Source organism: Ostrea edulis, chromosome 9, assembly GCF_947568905.1.
Source record: "Ostrea edulis chromosome 9, xbOstEdul1.1, whole genome shotgun sequence".
Taxonomy (NCBI): Eukaryota; Metazoa; Mollusca; class Bivalvia; order Ostreida; family Ostreidae; genus Ostrea; species Ostrea edulis.
The window spans coordinates 47,595,100-47,613,072 of NC_079172.1; the positions used below are offsets into that span (position 1 = coordinate 47,595,100).

The window sequence follows — 17,973 nt, forward strand, 5'->3', positions numbered from 1 at the left end:
TTTTCAATACGGGAAATGAAAGTTGCAAACATTGCAGAAAAATACAATGTCTTTTTTACCATTACCTCCCGTTTAGGAAAGTGGGAAAGACATTTTATTATTAATATTTATGTGTTTTAAAGATATAAATACTTTCAATTACGTATAGAATATAGACTTTATTGACCGTAACAGCTGAAAACACCAAACCATGACTTGTCTTCGTACTCGGTAATGAAGAAAAAAAGTCCAATGACAAACTTTAAACTCATAATATAATTCATCGTAACCAGAATTACTTTATCGAATGGCAAATTGATTTACTTGTCATTGCACACTGCTTTATCAAATTTATTTGTTCATTTCTTTGTTATTCAAAAAAGTAGTTCGTGGAATTTATATATCCAAATGCGGATAAAGTTATGAGATTGATCACTGTTCGTTATCTTCACCTTGCATTGCAATAAAATGTACCTTCATTGTTGCAAATGATGCTCAATGGATTTGAATTGAAATTAAGCAGAAAACACACAGTGGATATAAATGTTACGATATAATATCACATGTATACTTGCATTAACATTCTCATTAAACAAAAAAATATGTATCAAACAGTTACTATTCTTCTAAATTCTTGAATAAGTCGAAATCGTGGGGTTTGGGAGGGTTGGGTAATACATGTATGCTGCTTTTAATTGGAACTGCAACTAACCAGCACTATATAGACCATATTAATCATAACTTTAAAAAGAATTATCACTGATATTGTAATGGAATTTCACTAATACTTAGATAAAGTTTTCTAGTAAACAATATTCACCTCTCAGTATTCCGACCACTTACATTTTAATTACATTTTGGAGCCGTTAGTCTATTGCATAAAAGACATTTTCTATCACAGTCCTAAACGTCTTGAACCTGATCGTTAATTTTCATCTCTGTTTCATTTTTTACACTTTTTATTGGTTCACTGGGTCATATTTTGATCTCATTTCATATGACGCAGAGAGTCTGTATGAGGCAACATAAGACTTTGACAGTGAGCTATTTGCGTTTAAATGAATATATGGATGAATAAAACTGTAATTTAACCCTAAAAGCAGGAAATGGTGTCATTTTTGGTGACATTAAAACGAAAAGGGGATAAAGAGGGTGCATGTAGTTATCGCTAAGAAATCCGATGCAATTGTGTTTAAGCACCAGTAAAATGTTATCATTTCGTCTTGAATATTATTTATCAAAATACATGCATTGTTCTCATCCTTTTTTTATGTTTTGTTTAACCGAAATACAAAAGAAAAATTTCCAAAAAAACCCCAAGAATTAAGAATATACTTTAATCCAAGGATTGAATGCAATTCTTTCCCTCATGAGTATTTTCAATCCCCGAGGTTTTTATTTCTTTGACGCTGAACAGAGTTCATCGATGATCTGGAGACATGCATCTTGAGAATAAAGATTGTAAACTCCGCTCGGGAAACATTAATGATAGATCCATGAATCTATGATTGTTAAAGCTTCTTTTAACTCATGTCTTTTCTTGCATATTACTTGTATGTTATTATACTTGCAACAAAATGTCAACAGAAATTGAAGTCAGACAGATTTGATGCGAAGCAGATGCATGTTATAGAATGTATGAATCTTTTTCGTTCATAAATAAAAGAGGACATAAATTGGCAATATGTCCTCCCTTCATTTTCCTGAAGACTAAGAGTGCATTTAGCTCGGTATTTACAGCTTACTCATTGACGCTATATATCAGTATCAAAGCACGGCTAGAACATCTGAAGAACATATTGTTATGGCTGAACTAACTTAATTATTATATTATGGCCAAATTACTCACCGAATATTTGTTTTACTCTAGAATTAAGCTTAGATATTAGAAAATCAAAAACTAGACAAGCTCATTACTGCTTCAGATTTTCTTTGCAAAGTGGCCTTAATTCATATACATGTACAAATGAACCGACCTCGAGCATGAACCTCGGTATGGTGCTGGACAGAGCGATGGTTCGGTTGGGTTAGAGGATATAGAGATAAATAGGATTAAACATATGTTTCATTGACCTACTGCCATGGAATATAAACAGGTATCGCTCATTGTTGGCAGGTTGATTTCAAATTTCCTTCAATATATACACGTATAGATTTGGAAGGACTTGATAAATCAGATCAAAAGATTCAGATGACGGAACACTGCTATAGGAACCATACTTTCTGATTTAAAGTACTAATTGATGAGGAACGCATTTGCATTCTGGACGAGGCGAGGACCAGTATATTTCTTACGCATGCTTGCTTATACAGTAACTTTCCCAAAGCACACTAATCTTGGAAATCGTTATGATAGATCCGAGATTACAGTGCTTTACAATCTTGAAATACATTGATAACCCCTAAGACATGTCCATTTATTCAATATTATCTAAAAATACGCCTCCATACACTTTCTCCAGAGATTTTCCGAGAAAACAGATTACACTTAATGGAATTGAGATATGGAAACTGTATTTTCTTAATTCTGTATAGACTCCCGAGATGAGCACTAAATTTGATTTAGGGAGAGTATTACTCTTGTATCTTGCGTCATATAAATGTCTTCTGGCTGCTGCATTTCATGCAGCCAGTCATCTACAATGTACTAATACTATACGGTTCATATGACCTAGGTCACAACTTTTATTACTAACACTGCAAAATAGAATTGCAGTAATGGTTTATAGTTATTAATTTGGGTAAAAGATAACGGAAAGCAAAAGTGCTAAAGGCCATGGGTATTATCTGCTCAGGTATATCCATTGCTTTCTGAATGAAATATTGTTTAAATTAAAAGAATTGAAATAAAAGGCAAGGGTATCAATATTTAAAGGTTTATAGTGACGATGTACAAATGTATCAAACCAAATGATAATCAAGGCATGCGGATGCTATAAGGATATGAGTAGCCTTACATGTAATTGATAGTTTAAAAAACTAGGGGCAGAGTGGTTTTGTAAATAAACAATCGGAATGTGATGTTTTCAAAATGCGAAGAGTATATTTTTGTTACTACATGAGCGTTATTAATTGGGTTTACAAATATAAAGGGAATTCCCACAATCTCTTTTCTCTGTGCTTACTGGTTCACTTTTTTGTGTTAGATACCTTCCAGACTTACCTTACTAGAAAACAACCATTTTAAATCTATAAATGCACTCCATAGATATGCATATCATACATGTACGTTATTTCCTGTAACATTCAACGAACGGAGGCTGTTGTCCTGAGGTGTTATTGAATATGATTATTCTATGATGGTGAACAAATACATGTATGTCATAAAGTACTTGCAGCAACATTGAAAACAAAATCTCTCCCGATTGATTGCAGAAGACGATAGTTTAATTGAATATCAATGATGAAAACATTCTAAGCAATATATTCCTTCCAATATTTTACCCACACTTTAATTTCGTTTTGGAATCTTTTGCTGTGCATTAAAAATACATATCTTAAGGAGGTACTCTACATCCTCATAATGACTGACCTTCTTTTAAAACATGGATGAAAATATAGATATCTGCAATATTTGTCTATTCGTTTAAAAAATAATCGCCTAGCTAAGTTGGTTAGCACGTCGGCTGCTGAACTGTATATCACGGGTTCGAATCCAACAGGGGTTTTAAATTTTGTTTCAGACTGCTTTTTACTAAAACTGCATTTTTTAACTAAATAAAGTAAATTTGAAAGTTTTCACTTTCAAAATATTGCTGTACACATCCTCCACTTTTCATCCATATCAAATTTCTCTGGTGTAATATAAGAAATATTCATGTTTGAATCAACCTGACTCTATGTGAAGTCATTCACAGTACGGGAAAAATTAATAGGAAAGAGGAAGCCATCAATTCAGTTGCACATCCTGTGACGGTACATACACGATTACATGCAAACGCCGTACGGTGTCAACTCTCCGAGACAACTAATGATGTTGGATTTCTAGCGTAACGTAACGTATACTGAACTGACCGGAGCTTGCGTCAGGTGCACGGAAGAGGTCACCATTATGGTGCTGAAGTTTACACGATTAAAAAACTATCAAATAAAATACAATGAATGCAATTGTCTGGTACTGATGATGTACTGTTGTGTCATCATTACATCGAAAACAATAGTGCTGCTATTTGTTTCTTAATTGCTTGTAACATCATTGTTTAAATACATGTACCAGTATTTCATTCTTATCATAATGCTCTTTAGATATACATATTTCCCCTTCTCTCTGATAATAACTCGTGGTTATGACAATGATAAAACATTGATAGAATAAGACATAATCCTAGAATTTTCCTTTTATCAAATTTACGAAATGTCACTAGTGATAGATAAATAAAGAAGACTTACTACTTAATATTGATATTCACTTCCCCGTCTAACTGAAAATACAGAGAGCATTTCTCCCATGAAGTCTGCATACACAATAAAAACAGAATACGCAAACAGAATCACGGTCCAGCTACAAAGCGTGCGGGAGGAAACACAACTGCCCGATTTTCTACCTTCAATCAATTGAACCAATGCTGCAGGAAGATATCCACGCTACCGAACAGAAGTAGGTTGACCAACAAAAGTATAATAGCATAGACGGGGCTGTATCTCTGATGAGGACTTGCTATGTGTTTCCGGATTTTAGCATCATTAAGGGACGGCGAGTGTGGTTTTGAAACCTTAATGATCTTACTGCTTTGATAAACAATCTGATTAGATCTTTTCCTTAAAACCGAGTACCGAAGTCCTGAAGCAGAACATTAGGTATTTAAAAGTAAACTGATATCTACAATTAGTGACGATAATCTGATCACAGGACCTCTTCTCTATTATTACTGAAAACATCGAACAGCTACAAGTATATGTATGGTCTTTTGATAAAACTAATCTCGCTGTCAATGATACCAAACCATCATTAATGAAATGAATGAAAGTTAAATGATACAATTATTTTCATGATAAGACAAAATATTGCGTTGGTTCATAGCAAAGAGGTTAAAACAAAAGGCAAATGTATCTGGAAAACTCAATAATGATGAAAATAGCTGAAATCCTTCATAGAGCTATTATTTTCCTATTTGCTTCGTAATTCTTAATCATAAGAACATAACATTATCTTTATATCTAACCTGCAGGCAATGCAACCTTTTGGCTATATAAAACATTCTACAAGGCTCAAATCTATCCTCAAAATATTTCAATGATGATGCATGATAAATTTTTCTTTCAGCTTAAATATGTATTGGCCGGAAATCAGCTCAGCTCTTAAAACCATGGCATTAAACCATATTCATTCTACTATATAATAATTATGGACTCGGATTTTTTGTCCTTTTTTGTCGGAATTTTAAAACGAAATAACTTGAATTTCATAATCAGTGCGTGAGCGTCAAGTTCCGGTTAGCTCAGTGTATTCCGCTGTTACAACTCGACAAAACTTCAATCTTCAAACTTATCCGTTCAGCATAGTCTGTGGTCCATTTTGCGATCCACCTCACGCGACCCTCACGTTCTTGCTTATCAAGCAATCACAGTTAATACCGTGTATAATTCGCGGAACTAATTTTCGAGACTTATTGCTATCCAAACACAGCGCACTTGTCGTGTTGATACCCGCCACACCGCCGCAAATCCTGCATAGTGCACAGTTAACGCCTTTGAGGGTCCATTTATCACCTACTTATGTTATCATCGGCTTTTCTATATGATAAACGACAAAAATCAAAGATCGTGGTAATGCTATACTTTTTAGATTACTTTGTAATTAATGTTAACAATGCAATCGGAATTTGTGTTATTTATCTAAGTTATTAATGCATTATATGATTTACAACTGTTTCTAATATAACAATTAATGAAGAAAAATTTAAATATTCTTAATGGATAAAAATAATCCAGAACTCAAAGTAAATGATATGAACTGGGTCATATTAGTTAGAAATGTGAAGAGTTGATTACTTTTGAAGTAACTCGGAAACAGATGCCCTTGAAATTATGCAAAGATATCTGATTAGGAACCTGATATAACTAATTGGCGAACCTTTGCTTTTCCAATTATTCTGAAATAAAAATAGCCAATAAAAATTACACACTCCTAATCGCAGTACATTCTAACGAGCTAAATATGCGTTATGCCTGCAGTCCTACAAGTATTTTGCATTAAATCCATAGCCTCGCTCGCATATCTCTTTTTCTAACAAAGTGGCGAGGTGAAAATTTGAGAAAAGACTCTTGTAAAAATCATCACGTTCTTCTTTCATTTAAATTTGGCTTTTAGGTTTCCGAATAACAAGACACTTTCCGACAACATGATCATTAGTGATGTAAAAAACAAGTGTGTAGAGCGTGCTGACAAGTCGCCTCTCAAACACGGACAGCTCCCAGTAATAACTAAGACAAGAGTAGTGCGAAACACTTCAAAACAGTCCCATCTATATGTCAGTGGCAATTCTACACTGTTGTGTTTCATAAAAATGGTTATGAAATGTGATATTGGGAACCATTCATTTCATGTTAAAAAATTTGTTTTTAAAAAATTTACGGCATAGTCACTTAATTTTGAGGGAGGAAATTTCGGAGTTAGTGGGAAAAAAATAAGACGTGTTCGTGAGGGCTAAATTTCGTGGTTGAATTATATTTTAATTTCAGTTGTAGGGGCTTACGGTTGTTGTTTTTTGGTTCGTGAAGGATTTAAATTCGTGGATGAAAACAACGAAATTCGCCCCCTTCGCAACATCATATTTAATGAATTCATAAACTCAACAATAGCGTATTACCCAGAGGCCTGAACGATTTTTATGCCAAATTGAATTCTCGTTTAAATTTTCTAACTGATCTCTATATTGCATTTTATTGTGTATGTACTTTTATATTATTATCGATTTCTCAGACAAATATATATACTATCTCAGTCTGTTATCATCAATGTATAAATGACAAATGCGTACTTCATGTGGTCCATTTACTGAAACTTGTTATCTCAATATGATGCATCAAATAATTGATTTAAAAACCTCCATTATAATTAATATAAAAGTTATCTTAAAATTTCTTGACTTATTACTGAAATATCAAAATCCCACGTAATTAGTACATATAGATTTTTTTGCGACCATCAACGATATGCAGGGCGGATACTTTAACAGATATTTAAAGTTCAATAAAAAAAAAGCCACTGGAATCGTGGTCTACAGAAAGAATTATCTACAAGAAACAGCAAATCAATCTCATAGATAAATGTATTAGGGGAACTTCAAAAACATATCCTGAAAACCATTATGTCATGAAATAAAATTCGTCATATGAGCTACTGGATTAAATCAAAAGGAGGCACGGCCTCATTTTTCTAAATATACCAGATAATGTGCTAAACAGATTCCTGTACTAAATTCATTTGGATCTAATGTTATCAACGTCACAAATGTATCTGTACGAAATCTAAATTTTTGTGTATGCATACATGTAGCACGCGTGTGTGCATGTGCGTGTGCTTGCGTGCGGGCAAGCGAGCGAGAGATGTGGGCTAAAGGTACCCAGATACCATTTCGATATCAATGAATGAATTTATTGAATAGTTTTGCCATTCCGCACCTCGTTACATTAATTTTTCTCATTGCTGAGCATCTGTTGTGTGTTATACAGGGTTGGGGTGTTACATGATTAGCTTATTGCTAGATAGCACAAAACATAATTGATCAATTTAAAGAAGTGTGTGTTCTCGTGCTTTTTTATTAAACGAACCACCAAAACCAAAAATTAGAAATGTTCCGTCTCTTATGAACAGATGAAGAGCAGATGTTCAATACCTATGATTTAAAAACAAATGCACTCGTGACTTTTCTATTTCGTGATCTTGTATACGATTGATGTAGGTCAAGCATTATTAAATAACAAATGTTAATCTCCCGACCTTCAAACAAATTAACGATATCTAAAGAATAATTTATAAATACCAGCCAAATGAATGACCTAGTGCATTCTACAGTAAGATGTGATCGACCTCGTTGCCCATTATCGTGTAAACACAAATCCCTTGATGATACAAATTGATGAAAATTAGAGCCAATTGTGGTGCATTGCATAATGATAAACATTTTTATAATTTGATGGATGAGTGTGGCAAATGATATCATATTCAATCCAGGAACATTTACTAGAAGTTTTGATGATTTTGTTCTCAGTCAGTTGAGTGTACTCGCTGTCAAAGATCAAAAGTCAGTTGTACGTGAGTTGCGCAACAGAGCACTTCAATGTAACAGAATTGTGTGTACAGACAAGTAGCTAGGCTCGATTCACCGGCTGTTTATGAGAAAGGCTCTGTTTGATCCAGGGAATTAAAATTGTTACTTCTCACGTAGGATTGTCAATAAAATAAAATAACGAATTCTAGATTTGTCTTTTTTGATCGTAAAAGATAACATGATGCAGATCTTCTGATTGCACGTAAGAGCACTCCAGTAATTTACAAGAACAGCAAACAAGGGTGTCATCATTATCACAGGATGTACTTATCGCCACGTTGTTAGTCATGGAAGATATTTACAATGCAGATGAAACGCAGACGACCATTGCAGACGACACTTGTTTTTGAACATACGTGACGTCGTATTGTTCAGATTATTGACTATGCTTCCAGTCTTACCCAATCCTATAAAAAATATTGGTAATATTATATATCATTAAAACAGGAAATTTGTGAGATGAGGAAAGAACATTAAAAAAAAATCTGAAAAGTTTACAAAAATATCAGTCACTATTCTGCGATATTTTGGGAAATGTAAACTTATTTTTTACTTGAATAAATTACAATTTGTTAGTTTTACTTCATTTCTGTTCAATTTTAGACATTAACTGAAGGAAAATATGTAATAAACTGCTTCCAGCAATACCTATGAATCTTTCCGTTTAACTAATATGCAAAGCAATTTTTGAAGAAACTGGGGAAATGCAAGTGAGTACTGTATCAGGCAAACGGTCAAGGAAGGTCAATCGTTTGTCACTCAGTCTGTCCAGGAAACGGAGTCCGTGATGAAAAGGGTGAAATTAGAAACACAGAAGACCACTACCATATACCACACTTCCTCAAGAAATTTCGTATCCGACAGCAATGCCGATCCCTATTCAATTCTCAGGGAGAAAACTGAGCGAGACCATTATGCCAGTTACAATGTATATCGTGCCATTAATGTTCCTTGTAACTCTCATTGACCACATTTCACTACTGCTGTATTCAAACACAAGTAGACATATGTACACATGACTACATTTGGATTTGATATCTAGACAAAATGTAATATTAGCCATTTCCTCATGAACGCGCTGCAATTGTAAACGATCCACGTATGAATCCTGGTAAATATAGTACATATATTTAAACGACTGGAAATTCCAACAGAATTGAAAGTAGAAATTAACTACATGTATAAGAAATAAATTTCATTTTTGAAAATACATGATCATGAGAGTACAAGCTGTAAGGCTTCACGCCGGCGTGAAACATCGCAGTTCATACGTACTCTCGTGAAATGAAAAAAAAAATAATTCTTAATTGAATTTTGCAAACATAAATACTTTTATCTGCCATAATATTATTATCATTTTCTAGGAAATTTATTTCATTTTAAGCATTAAAAAGAATCAACCTCAACTGCATTGAACATTGTGCACTTTTTCAAATTCCAAATTTTACAGACCAGTAAAGTTTCGTATGTATATCTTAGAATTTATTGGGTGTACATCCATATAAAACCCCATGCACTGTGAATTTCATATTTACCTCCCTCCAGCCAGTAAAGAGCTAGGGGCTCTAAGGGCCAATATCGGCCCCAAATATACATATTTTTTAAATTCAGTCAATAAATGTGACATTACTCTATTGTTACATATGTACTCTTGACATATGCATGCATGACAACAATACACCGTGTCACAAATCATGAATTACGAGATTTAATCATTCCTCGTTCTTACTGTCTGACTTGATGCCGAGGAAGTAGACAATTCTGGGAGAAACGGGGACAATGCCAAATAGTATTGCTACAACAAATGGTCAAGGGAGGTCAATTATTTGTCGCTCAGTCTGTCAACGAAAATTTGGAACACAGAAGCTTGTTCAATGCCCTTCTATCGAAGTCAATGTCCATTGATGGCTAAAAGAACGAAGATTTCAATAGTTTGTATTATTACCATAGAAACAGAATCAATGAATGATTGACGATGATTGTGTAAAAGTGATGTGAACAGTCATCCAATGTTGTAAAGAGGACTCTCTATACATTAATCAGAAAGATTTATCCCCCACTGTGTGGGGCAGGGATGTCAGGCCCTGACTATATTATCCATGGGGATCTAACTTGTATATGTACTAGGGATCCAAGACTTAGTATCATATAACTGTATTAAAAAGGGGAAATGTATTTTTTATCAATCTCAGGGGAGGGATGAGGTTGGTTTTTCTTTCTCTCTGGATCAGCGCTTGGAGACCCCCCTAAAAACCATCCTTTAAACGCTTGTGTAAAAAAAAAATTCATCATCTATTGTATTGATTTTCATCATAGGGTACTAGATTTCCAATGTGTAAAATTCCTAAACTGACTGGCTATAAAATCGGAAAAGTATGTGGTGTTTTCCTTAAACCAGGTAAACATGTAACTGAAGGAGAAATCTGGTGCAGTGATACGCTTAAAAAACAAGTAGAATGGAAAAGAACTCGAGATAACAAACTTTGAAAAGCATAATGCCATCCAAGGGCAGACAATTCAGCACAAAACGTACATGAACCATACTGTATTATATCATACTCATGCTGTGAAATAATTATATTTTTAGCATACTGTCTACTTTTAAACTTTACAACAATAAAAGTCCTTTGAATAGTTTATATCTGAATGCTTGATAAATCATTCAGTAAAGCAGAAATAACTCTATCGGTGAAGTACAGGTATATTGCACATCTTCAACGTGCAGTACACAATGCACTTAGAATTTGATAGACGTAAATTGTGTTCTAATTGTAGACATTGTCAGTACGTCTAATCTAAACCCTCGGTAAGGGTTGGGTTTCAATATAGAGTTGTGGTCGTTTAGGGAAAAAGGACCTGGTTCGGAATCTAGTACAGCTCTGTAATGTACTTGCGGGGGTTTATTCGGATATTGTACTCAAACTGTACCGTCTTCGGGTCAAAAATAGCACGGACCAGGGACACCTAATTCTAAATATAATACTCCAACAGCACACCTAATTACGATTCAAAAGAATTAATACAATGGAGTAAAATATTGCGATTAAAGGATACGATCAAAAAGTGCACTACAGAATGGGAAAAAAAATATCTATTTAAAGTTACCGAGAACAAACGTCATTTCCAGCGTGCGTGATTTGATTGAGGATTCTGTTTCATGTTAGAAGTTTGACCTGTTTTGTTACATTGTTTATGACCGTTTTAAGAACAATTAAATTTGTATGTCTGATACATACGATTCATTGTCGTAATAACGCGATGACCGGGAAAACAGTACAAAACATTATAAATGGTTCCTATTAGCAAAATGAGTGTCTCGATGAAGCGCATTATCCCCGAGGGATCCGGTGCCAAAATGTTTTAAACAATGCATATACCAGACTCCAAAATATTCGCCGAAAGAAATGAAAAAATAAATCCGATAACTTTATGAAGATTCCATAGCTCCATCGACTGAGAATCACCCTCCACAGCGGGCCGTGATGGACAAGTTTATAGCTTGGCGTATAATTGGTTGAAATTTTTTTAATCCTAACAATGAACGGGAAGTCGCTGACTTTATTTTAAGGACGGTATATTGCCCCAGAGATCAGGGAAGAGAAATTGATAGCATATCTAGCAATAGACATGATTGACAGCCAACGAGCCTTGAAATTTTTATCGATTTATGATCAGAAAAATAGGAAAATCAAAAGAGTTATACTCAGCTAGAAGCTTCTTACACGGTGCTTGTCAAGTGGGCTCTGTACCCCAATATTGGAGTCCGCAATCACATGGAAATCGTCTGTCCATCATCGTGCCTGTTCTGAGGGTATTATTTCTCTTTGATTTCTATACTTAGTTTTCCTTATAATAAAAACAGCAAAAGCTGAATAACACCTGTTGATTTCTTACGATGAAAATTTACGCGCTCTACTAAAATGACAATAGGTGTATTCTTTGAGGGCATTGGGTTTCTTTGATTTAGACGCTTAAGGTTTGAGGGTGTTTTACCTGGGATTGGGTAGCGAACACGCGGTCTGTTATTTTATAAATATTTTGATAATGTTTGTTTGAAAGTTTCATATTATTTTGCAAGAGGCGTCCAATTATCTGACCTGTCTATTTAACCGAACCACAGTGGAAGGCCAGATGCCATAAAAGCTTGTGCTCTCCGGGTATTTTCACCTCGCGGTGCACAGGCCTGGGAAATGTCAAAAACATCAAAAATACATTTATGCATATTAAAACCAATGCAAATAACATGTACCAATTTTTTTTAAATAGTATGCAACACATGATTGCAAGTTTTTGTATAGGAAAAGTTGATTTTATCGACAATCGAAAAAATAACCCATGGGAATGTTAACGGTTGCATTTTTTTCTCAATTATCAGACAAATCTAGGAAGCGCTAGTTTGTTTTGAAAGAAACACCCAACTTGGATATTTTATAAAAATCTTCAAAGATTAATTATTGCATGCAGATAAAAATGGAGGAATGATAAATTCTGAAAGTTCGCCATCAATAACACTTCTAGAAGTTTTATGCAGCTGCACTCCGGAGTATCCTTTTGTTAAAAACTTATTTTGGCTTGGCTTGTTTTCATTTCTACAACAAACAATCATGTACACTGCATGTAGGGGGAAAAAAAACAACCAAAAAACAAAGTAAAACATTAGCTTTTCGTACGCAGCAAGCTCCTTATATACGTTGTACAAACATCCAATTAGCCACATTCATTAGATTTACATAAATACGAACAATTGGACAAAAGCACATCCTAATCTGAAATTAATTAGTTTCCGTATCGTAATCTAAATATTGTCGATCCTAATCTATTACGAGTTACACGGCTAAACTGTTACACAATTCATAAGGATGAGAGAGAAAATATTTTCAGCACACATGCGATTCATTTTAACAGTTTACATCTTATACAGAGTAGGGTGTTTGAATGCAGAACATGATGGCGTATATAGAGTAGGGAGTTTGAATGTGGAACACGATGGCGCTGCAAGAACACGCCAATGGTGAGAAGGAAATTAACCGTATTTGCACAAATACCCTTCGCGATGGAAGTCTATTAGTATTCATAGATTAGAAATGAAGACGTTCATTTCCGCTCGATGAAAAGCAAATAGTATGTCAAAGATAGATCTATCGTATCATGATCTCATGATATGCATGTAAATGATAAAAGAAAAAACTAAGAAATACTACTGCATAATATTGGCGAAACGGGTTTTCTGAATTTGGAGGATATCAGATATCACTTAGTATTTTGAGTTCCCAAGCATAAACAAATATCATATGATAATCTACGCATTGTTTGCACAATTCTTTATCATTAAGATGAAGTTTACGCTGAACGGACACTTTGAAATGAATTATGTTGAGGGCTAATTTAATCCGTTTTTCTTTCTCTCTCGTGAGTATTTTCGTACGCTACAAGCGAACCTTTTTCTGCATCTGTTTAAATATAAAATACACTTGCTTGTTTTGAGAATAATATAAAGAAGTGTAAAGCAAAATTGTCAACAACAAAAAAAATAAAATAAAAAGATAATATATGTATAGATAAATCCATGTGTATCCCCTAGCATTATTTCTATCATTTTACAAGGTGTACATTTCTATCAACATTTTGAAACATACTATTGACTGTGATTATATATTTATTCATTCATCAACAATTTTGTTTGCAGCTTGTATCCTCGCTCAATACTTTTTTCATCTATATTTCCAAACGTGAAAATATTGAATCAGGGGACGATGATTTTCTAAGCGTCGTAAAAGAGACGAAGCTACTAGAAATGTGTCTTTTATTGTTGTGGTTTCTTAGTGGTGTATTGTAAGGTATCGATGCGATTGTACAAAAACATAATGTCTGATTTGAACATATTTATTGTATATGTGTTCAATATCCAAAAGGATCGGAAACAAGTTCTCACACAACTTACTAGCTCCTTTCCTGATGTTGGTATCTAGTACAATCGTCATATAATTACATAATAGATGGTATATCTAGGCAAGTGATACAAGACATAAGAGTATCAAAATCTTAATTACAATGTATATCATAAATTTGTGAACTGCTGACAAGATAAATCCATCAGACAAACTGTCATCACCCAATAGTAAGAGGTGTGTACTCATAAGAATGATATTATCAAGTCTTAAAAGGTTTGTCAAAAAGATTAGACTTAGCATTCAGGTGTTTTTGAACACAAAGAAAAAATGGTTGGCATCTTCTTTCATGGCACACGTACATTTGGGAGAATCTATAATGTGTCGTCTATACAGATCGTAATTCAGTATAAGCAGGGGTGTTTTAGTTTAGTGTGGGTAATATTGACCGTGCGTTTACCAAATGAAAAATATGTATAATGTCTGATAAAAATGGAATAACACTTGCCAGGACATAAGAAAATAAATTATCATGATAGCATACAAGTTTCATTCATCAAGACGTAACATTATCTGTTACTAAAAAACCCATCATATCATCGATTTCCAACTGCAACAATACAATACTTCTGTTGAATTTACTTACGGAAACTCTGTAATATGAAGTAAACTATTTACAGATTTACATATCAAAACGACGTATCAAATTTTATTTCTACTATTTGTGGTATGCAATTTGTTCCATTAAGTACAAACTTTATTAGTACGATACACATTTAGTTATGTTTCGTACCTATTTTCATGACAATTGCAATTAGTACATTAGAAGAAGAACGCGTATGCTGTGTGAACCTACTCGGGATCCTTTTGTATACTTGTTTTAAATCTAGCTAGTGGTCAGACAAACCACAACCTCTATTGAAATGGATTGGGGCGTCCAGAATACAGTAGTGTGAAGAAATTAATATAATGAGCCCGAAGCTTTCAATGAGACACTCAGTGGGCTATTTCCAGAAGTCGATAATTCATTTATAGATTTTCCGAATCGCGATGCTAAATCATGAAAAGATACTCGCGTGCATATAGAAAACCAATATTTGTTTGAAATAAAACTGTGATTAATTATTTCAAACACTAGTCTATAAAAATTTTGTTGCACTAAACAGAGTGTGATTAGTTCATCTAAACAAAAAGAGATGGGAAAATGGTATATATATTTGAATATACATATTTCATATGTTTATTGAAATAATTGAAGACTGTTGTTATGTAAAAGATCTGATTTTACTTACATCAAGTTCCACTTTTGCAAGTTTTACTTGCATCAAGTTCCTAAATAAAATCAAACTTTTCACGTAAGCATCGATGCTTGGAATACGAATTTTAAAATAAAGTACCGGTAATCGTCTCTTCCCATTTATTTAAGTATTAATTATCAGTAGAAATACGATACAAAGGGCATAATCCCTCAAGAGTTGGCCTTTTAATTTTGTCCTACAAGGCCGTTAGGACGGGTATCGTGTCCTCTCCAGATTAGCGGAGATAATTATTGTCGTCCGATATCAACTGTGTAATAAAATTCTCAATACATGTTGCAAAAACGTAAGGTAACCTTCCTAATAGTAAAGGTTTGTAGACGTTTAAATGGTGAATAAAAATAACAATACAACGGCGATCTTAAAAGAGGATCAGCTACACGTATATCCATTCTCGTTAGTGACTTGTAAATTCGGCCGCGCAATACGTACATGTATTGCAAAAAAGGTAATTTTACATGTAAATATCGTTACACTTAAGGAGAAAATATTCTTACCTGAGACACGACACCTCGATGTTTAACTGTATCTCAAAACGACATTCACGAAACATTCAATCCACTGTTGGAGAATGACTCTCTTAGTCAGATCGTCTTTTAAAATTCTTGTATGCAGTACAACACTATGAATGGGATTGAGACCTCGGACACGGTTAACCTGGTTGAACTTTTCCGATCAGAGCTAGAGGGACGATCTTTCAGATTACATGTGTTCGATCAAACCCGTGTATGTATATTATGTTCATATTACTGATCTTGAACTTAGAATCTGACAAAGGGATAATGAAGGCGGGGTGGTATAGGAGACTTGTAATTGTGCCACCAGACAGCACTTGTATTGTGTCGGAGTAATAAAAGACAGCTGCTATCTGTTTTCAGAATATAATTCAGACGATGTAAGGATATTGATATATCATTATCCTTGAAAAATGAGCAGTGGAATTGGAATTTATTCAAATGAATAAAACCACGCCGTTGTGCTGTTGAGACTGGCAAAATTATCTAAATGGGCACATATAAGAAGGATAATTCATCGACAAAATATGTTGTTTTGGATAATGATACATTTAATTTATAGACAAAATATGTTGTTTTGGATAATGACACAGTGAACAAAAATCATATTCATCATTTACATCCTAACCTAATTCAGAAAAACTAGCAAATTGTTCTACTAAGTTAAGACCGGTATCGTTATTGAATTCAGTAATGGCTACATTTATCATAAAAACCGTAATAGATGTGTCCACGTGACCGTCATATCAAGGACTCGGCTCGGAAAGTCGCGGGAAATTTCGACAAAAAGTAATTATCTTATCAAGATGTTTTATATCTTTACAACGTAGTCGTAAAATTACTGATTTTTTTAATCTGATGAATAAACAAAGATTCCTCTATAAGTTAAAAGTCAGCGATCAAGATTTATTAGAATAAGCATTTAAAAACAGGAAATATGTTCTCCGGGTCTATTGTAATTTGTGAAAATGAATTATTTGATAGAATCCAGAAAAACAAAAAGAAACACAAGAAACGACGAATTTTAATTAAGATAAATAGCACACCGATATAAACTTCTAAAAAATTCCAGAAATGTTGCTATTCAGTTTCTAGAAATTCCACAAATGTTGTTATTCACTTTCTGCAAATTTGTAGCTAAACGTTCTACAAATGCTGTTCCGAAACTGCCTGAAGCATCTACTGTATACTAGTGTGTACTAGAGAGAAATATAATGACTATTGTTGTTCCTTCATCTGATAATGAGAAACGTGCCTTAAGGTAGCTCACTACACTAAGGCTTATACTCTTTATGACACTAGTTACAAGATGGCGATGTTTAAAATGTTTTGTGAAATTATTTGTATCGATCGATGTGTTTGTCTACTATCATCGTAGCTCAGTGGTTAAAGCATCAGGGTGGTGAACCGCAGATTACGAGTTCAAATCCGCAAGAGTCTTTTGTTCATATGTACTGAAACAAAAATGTGAAAATCATGTTTTTTAAAATCCAAAATTGCATATTTTCTGCCTTTTCTACACATGTACTTATTAAATATCATAATATCTTTCATAATTGAGTACCTTCATGCTGATTTGAGAAACTCTTTCAAAGAAGGTGTAGTGATGATTCCAGAATACAGAGTTTTGTCTGTAATTCTTTATTGCTGAAGACATAGGCGCCTGGGTCAAGGATATTGCACTATAACTTTTTACATTTTGTCATGTTTCATGAAGCTTAACAACAAGTGTCATTACCATAGAACACTAATTTATCGACGTTTTAAAAAATGTCTTATCCCATTGATTCATAATATGAAAGGTGAAGATAACGAACAGTGATCAATCTCATAACTCCTATAAGCAATGCAAAATTGATAGTTGGGCAAACACGAACCCCCGGACACACCAGAGGTGGGATCAGGTGCATAGGAGGAGTAAGCATCCCCATTATGAATCAATGGGACAAGACTTTTTTTAAAACGTCGATAAATTAGTGTTTTATGGTAATGACACATGTAG

At 34.0% G+C, this 17,973-nt stretch overlaps 1 protein-coding gene across 2 annotated transcripts in view; it reads right to left on the bottom strand.

The window, feature by feature from the left end:
* LOC130050202 (dopamine receptor 2-like) overlaps positions 1 to 16,137 on the bottom strand; it is a 28,659-nt gene extending 12,522 nt beyond the window's left edge. The window contains exon 1 of one of the 2 annotated variants that reach the window (XR_008798618.1): positions 4,369 to 4,585. The gene's annotated coding sequence lies outside the window, so the exon portion shown is untranslated. Of the gene's footprint in view, positions 1 to 4,368; positions 4,586 to 15,953 lie in introns of those variants that run through there. The other variant, XM_056149430.1, reaches the window with a different exon arrangement.
* Positions 16,138 to 17,973: the final 1,836 nt, after the last annotated feature.